The sequence below is a fragment of the Pediculus humanus genome, genomic scaffold (genome assembly GCF_000006295.1).
Source record: "Pediculus humanus corporis 1103172107737 genomic scaffold, whole genome shotgun sequence".
In the NCBI taxonomy this organism is placed as follows: Eukaryota; Metazoa; Arthropoda; class Insecta; order Psocodea; family Pediculidae; genus Pediculus; species Pediculus humanus.
In genome coordinates this window covers 44,355-51,672 of record NW_002987340.1, presented here as the reverse complement: position 1 = coordinate 51,672, position 7,318 = coordinate 44,355, and positions in this window count along the sequence as shown.

Genomic DNA, 7,318 nt, shown 5'->3' with positions numbered 1-7,318 from the left:
CTATTATTCAAAATGTTTTAGTATTTATTAAATGGTATACGATTAGTATTAATAATTTTTTTTTTTTTATTAAAATTTTGTTTTTATAATTTTTTATTGTTTTTTTTTGTAATTTAAATAATAATAATAAATTTTTTTAGAATGATTTTAGTATTTAAAATTTGTTTTGTTTTTTATTTTTTTCTCCCACAAAACTATAACCAATTTTCACTTATTTTATTTTAAAGTTTTATGTAATGACGAAATCGAGTACATGTTTTAATAAGTAATTAATAATAATGATGCTAATTAATGAGAATAGAGTCATTAATAAAACGTCAATTATCTTTTTTTAAATTAAATTTTTTTTTTTGTAAATTAATGCCAAAAATGAGAAACGTGGTAGACGTTTAAAATGAAAACAAAACAACATATATAATTAAGTAAAAAACATGACATATATTTTACTTACTTATGAATATCGAAAAAAACTAAGTACAACACTTATTAATTATCATTATTATCACAATATTATCACTAAATATTAATTTTTATCACCAAAAAAAAATATATTTATATATTTATAAATCAACAAGTTTTGGTTATAAGTCAAAACATAAACAATGCGACACTATAGACATCTAACGTCAAATTTAACAAATTTATTATTAATTCTTTCAACTGATAATAGAGCGCGCGGTAATGCAGAAAAAAAGTATATTTATATATTTATAAATCAACAAGTTTTGGTTATAAGTCAAAAAATAAACAATGCGACACTATAGACATCTAACGTCAAATTTAAAAAATTTATTATTAATTCTTTCAACTGATAATAGAGCGCGCGGTGATGCAGAAAAAAAGTATATTTATATATTTATAATTCGACACTTTTTTTTTTGGCTATAAGTCAAAATATAAACATTAGCGACACTATAGACATCTAACGTCAAATTTAAAAAACTTTTTATTATTTCTTTTAACTGATAATAGAGCGCGTGGTGATGCAGAAAAAAATTACTGTACTGTTTAAGCGTTCGTCACTTTTTTTTTGGCAATTTAAATAAAATAATAATTTTTTCTTTCTTTCTTTTTTGTCGAAAAATTTCTAAAAATTTTCGAAAAACTGGTGGTAAAAAATTTTCGTCAGAACATAAATATACCACCTGTTGCCACGTAATGTAACTTTAAATACTTTTTTAACATTATTATTATTATTATTCACGAGGAAAATAACATCATTCTTATACGATTTTGAATTTTTTTCCACTTTTTTTTTTCCCCCCTAAAAATAATTTTTTTGGATTTTATTACGGTGTGTCGTTATTATAAATCGTTTTCAATAGTCATCAAAAAAAAAAAAAGAAACACACAACACGATAATAATAATAATAATATATTGTTAAAAGGTCGTCGTAGTAGGAAAATTGAGGGAAAATCATAATAAATGTTACGTGCTTTCATTGATATTTAGCCATTTAAATACAAAACGTTTTTGTCATGCATGGGTTTCCTCTTCATCATCATCATCATTATCATCAACCTCTCATACCTGCCATTTTTACTTTAGGGCATATAACTAACAGCTTTCCCTACGTAAAATTTTCTTTTCCCCCAAAAACGTCAGCATAAAAACGTCACGTTAACAAACGTGAGGAAAAATTGTAAAAAAAAATATTTAAAGAAAATTCCCTTTTTCCGTTTCCTTTCCAACAGCACAACAGCTTTCCATTAATCGACACAAAAAAAAATAATAAAAAAATTTGAAATCAGGACCTGCCCCCCCCCACGTGAAAGCGTATGCGAGAGAGCGAGCGAGCGTATGTAGGGCTACTTAACCAAAAAAATAACGACCGATAATATTTTTTTTTTTTTTGTTTGTTCTTTGTGTTAATACCGACCGAGAACCCACCGACAAACAAACAAACAAACAAACAAAAAAATAAAAAACGATTTATATTAATCTCATATTTTAATAATATAAATAAGACATAACCTGAATAATATAACAACTTTGTAGCTGGATCGAATGGTCATACCATACCTTGTTTTATTTTTTTTTTATTCGAATACGACTCTTGTGGGTGGTCTCTGTCATTTCTCTTATATAAATTACTAAAGAAAGCAACAACCAACAACCAACAACAACAACCAACAAACAACGACTGACAACCAACGGGTCCTTCAAATTTTTTTCCATCGTAAGTTAATAATTTCCGGTGGTCGAAAATCAAAATTAATCGGATTTTTTTTTTTAAATTTTTTTTCTATTTCCGGTTATTTTAACGAATTTTATCGTGGCACAAACAATCGGTTAAATATCTTATCGAAATGATAAACAACCGGTAAATATTTTGTTAAAATTACCGGAAATAAATTTAAAACTAATTAAATTTTATTGTCATTCATTTTGAATAAATTTTTGTTTTTTTTTTTTTTTTTTAATTCTTCTGCCACGTTTTTTTTTTCTCTTTTTAATTTGATTCTCTTTTAATTACTTAATTGTTTCATTCGAAATTCATTCAATTAAAAATGAAAAAAAAAAAATTTCAAACAAATTCTCAATAAGTTAAATTTTTTTTTAAACGGCGCCAGCGATGATAACAACAAACAACAAACCAACAAATTCTTAATTATGTTAATTACTACTAACGCCATTTTTTCTTTTTTTTTTTAGCTCATTTATCTATTTATCTATCTATCTACCTACCTGTATAAATAATTAACTGTTTTTTATTTTTCATTTAACACCATCAACCACTTTTTTTTTTTTTAATCCTCCATTTTGATTTTTAATAAACAAAAACAAACAAATCGAAATCGTTAAAAAAAATCTACAATCGCAAAGAGTTTATTTGTATGTTTGTTTGTTTGTTTTTTTTTTCTACGTTTTACATAAAATCAATTTTTTTTTTTTAAATTTTGTTGTAAAATTTTAGTTTTAAAATATGCAAAATGGCCGCAAAATAAAAAACATAAAAAACTTTTTAAAAAAATCCCCAAAGGACATTTTCTTTTTGACCTTACCTTTAAAATATTTTTTTTTATATTGGCGCCCTTTTCTACGAATATCCGTCACAGCCACGTTATTAAATTTCCTCCTTCCCCTCCCCTCCTACTCCCCGTTCCCGTTCTCTAACCCCCCCCACGAAATTATCGTAATCGTTAATAGATCGAGTTATGGGCAAAAAAATTTAATAATACGTGTCGCGTTATGACTGTTCGAAGAGGTAGAGTCATAAAAGATATTTAAAAACAATTCATTCATTCAATCAATCAATCAATCAATCCTTTTTTTAATGTAAAAGAATGTAAAAGTAAACAAAATGTAAAATGTAAATAAAATATATAAAATAACCGAGTCGTTTTTTAAATTACCCAGGGGAAATATTTTTTTTTAAACTAATTGGGTTTAAAAACAAGATAATAATGATAATAATGATAATGATAATGATGATGATAATAATAAGATTTAAATGATATAATGAGCTTTCGGTAAGAAGTTTAGTTTTTCCGATTTTTTTTCCTCCGTGTAAATATTAATGATAATGAAACGTCGGTTGTTACGTAATTTTATTATTATTATTATTATTATTTATATACGTAACGGGTATAAAACAATTTTTTTTTATATAAATCTTCAAGGGGTTGTGGGGAGTGGGAGGATGGGGGGCGGGGGACTGTGTGTTTGCTCGTGTACGAAATTCTACAAGATTAAACGTTTTTTTTTTCTCCAGTAAAAAGAAAAAATGGAAAGGAGGGGGAAAAAAAAAAGTTAAAATGAAATGAACCGTGTAAAACTAAAAGTTTCTCACAGCCAGTGTTTTTTTCCTTTTTTCCTTTTTTTTCCTTTGTCCTTTTCTCGTTAGCCAAGGAAAAAAAAAGGAAACAAACGGTAATAATTCAAAAAAAAAAAATTTTATATATAAAAAATGATTTTACAGTTTTTTTATTATTTCTAATGAATTTCTTTTTCGTGTACGTGGCACACCACGACGATTTATATATATATGAAATAATAATGATAATAATAATGATGATAATAATAATAATAATAAATTATAAGAATTAATTTTGCGTGGAAGAAGAAGAAGAAGGAAAATAAGGGATCACATACATATAAGATTGAATTCCGTTCGTATAAATGAGTAAAAGGAATCCGAAAGGTTTTTGACCTTTTGCTCCTTTTTTTTATTTAATCCATAAATTTTAGCCGTTCGCTTTAGTCTTAACTAACTGGAACAATCAAAACAACAACAACAAAAACAAACGACGACGAACACGACGACAATCAAACGAAAATCTTAAAACTGTTCCTAATCTGTTTCGTATTCGAAATTACGTATTAATTAAATTTATTTAACGATATTAATAATAATTATTATTATCATCATCATCATCATCGTTTTAAAACAGAGAGAGAGAGAGAGAGAGAAGGAAAGAGAGAGAGTAATAACGAATTCATTCCGTAAAAATGAAACAAACGAGCCTGGAAAAAAAAAATTATTATTTATTGAACACCTGGGCCTTAAATCAAAAAAAAAAAAAATTTCTACGTTGATTAGAGACCAATTATTATCAAATTTATTAACTTTTATTTTATTCGACGCCATCTTTCCCCCCCTCCCCCCTCCGATATTTCTAATATATATAATTGATCTGATATATTTAGGTGACACCTGCTTCGTTATATCGTAGGCATACCCGGTATTTAAATCTCTCCTTTCTTTCTCTCTCTCTCTCCCCTTCTCCTCCCCTCCCCCATTCACCTCCTCCTTTTTATCAAAATTTAAAGCGATGTCAGAGTGATAAGAAAGTTTATCATTATTATTATTATCATTTTAATAAGATTTTTTTTAGTTATAACAAAAAAAAGTTTTTTTATTTTGTCGATAACTTTAAAAAAAAAAACTGACAAAAACCATTTCCGGTTGTTTTTTATTATTATTATTATCAAATTGATTTTTCGTCACAGATGTAAGACATCATCATCATCATTATTATTATTATCATCGACGTAAAAACTTAAACAATTTAACTTTTCAAAAAAAAATATGTTTTTTTTTTTCATATTGGTTTTTTTTTTTTTTTTTTTTTTTTTTAAATAGATAAAGTTAGATGAAGAATATAATAATAATAATAATAATAATAATAAATCATATGAAATTATTTTTTTCAATAAAAACGGAAGCGGAAGTCATCAAGTTTTTTTTTTTTTTGCAAATGGTGACTGACGCGTACGCATAATTTCCGGTTTGTCATAATTTTTCGTTTCTTTCAATTGTTTCCGTTTTAAATTGCTTTCGACTTTTTTTTCTTTTTTTTTTTTTCTCCTACTTCCACGTTTATTTTTCTACATCCACGTTTTATTTTTCTACGAGATTTATTGTTAAATTTGTTTTTTTTCGTCGGTGTTTTTAAATCTCTTTCTCTCTTTCTCTCTCTCTGTTTATGTTTTTCGTTGTTGTTGTTGTTGTTGCTTTTTACTCTTTCCGTTTATTTTTTTTTGAAAAGCTTTCGCTTACATTCACGCAACTTATTTGTCTTGTTTATTATTATTATTATTATTATTACTTTTTTCCTTTTATTTGTTTTTGTACTTTGCGTTTTATGTTTTTTTTTTTTTTTTGTGTTTGTGTTATGCTCTAATTGTTTTTTTTTTAAAAAAACTTAATCCTATTTTTCTCTCAGATATGATTATTATTATTATTATTTTATTTAATTCTCACGATGATAATAATAATAATAATAATAATCGTTTTATTAAACGGAGTGCGGAGTTTAAATAATTATCGATCGGAAGAAAAAAAAAAAAAATTTTCAATTTTAATCTCGTGATATATTATTATTATTATTATTATTAAAGGACACTCACCGAATCGGTGGGCAACGATCTCACGGTTTATTACAGGTACGAAAGAGAGGGGGGGGCTCTTATTACCTTTTTCAGGAACAAGAACAAACTTAAGTAGGATATCAAGTGTCGGAGTTTAAAAATTCTCAGGTAAAAGGTGGCATTTCTTTGTTCTTGGAAGTTCGTACCTAATTCAGAAGGTACACACACACACACGCTATCTCGCTTTCGTTCTACGACACGACACAACGCCGATTATTTATTATTATTATTATTATTATTAATTTAAATTTTTTTTTTTAAACCTTGATAATAATAATAATAAAAATTTATTCGATCGAGGAAAGAGAAAAATTTTTATATATATATTTTTTTTTTTTTTTACAAAAGGATCATAAAAGTGGAAATTCGTGGTTTAGATATTATACAAAAAGGAAAAAAAGGAAAGAAGAAAAAGGAAAGAAAAGTGATTTATGTTTTATATTGAAAAGGATAAACTCAATTGAATCGACTTTTATTTTTGGAACAAAAGAATAAAAACTTGATAACAAACAAAAGAAAAATCCTGACAAATGAAGGAAATGTATTTGGCAAAAAATGACAAAATTGTTCTTTATGAATTATCCTTCAACTTTTTTTTTTTCCATCTCTCTCTTTCTCTCCCCCTCCCCTTTCACTCACTCACTCTCTCTCTCTCTCTCTCTCTCTCTTTCTTCCCTTCGTAAAAATTTAAAAACTTTTAAGGTTTCTTTTCTTTTTTTTTTATAAAAAAATATTATTTTCAATGAAATTTTTAAGGTTTCCTCATTATAAATTTTCGACAAAAATTTTCCTTTTTTTTCGCGTCAACATAATAATAATAATAATAATAATAATAATAATAATAATAATAATAATAATAATAATAATAATTTTTTACGCGTTCAAAACCGTTAAGCGGTTAATTAATTACCGGAAATCATTTTTTTTTTTTTTTTGCATACCAACGAAAATGAAAAAATTCTTTTTTTTTCCATTTTCTTATTAATTAAATTAATGACCACGTCACGCTTTTCTTCCTTTGAATTTTTACTCCTTTTATTTATTTTTTATTTTCTGCGTGACGTCACTCACCACGTGTTTCAATTTGTTTATTATTGTCATTTAAATTTCAATCTGAAAAAAAATTTTCTTTTTTTTTTTTTTTTACTCCTAACTTTCTAATTAATATTAATAATGATGATAATAATAATAATAATAATAAATTTAATCGTGGCAAGGAAAAAAAAGGGCTTTATGGAAATGTGTAAACGGGGTGGGGGTAGGAGGGGGGGGCCGGTGGTGGACGTAAATAAAATTTAAGATTAACTTTTCAAAAATATAAATATATACGTTAAGATTAGTTTAAAAAAAAAAAAAAAAATTAGCAGAAGATTTTTTTTTAATCCTCCTTCTCCTCCTCCTCCTCCTACGCATTAAGGGCGATTTTAAAAACGGCCTAATTTA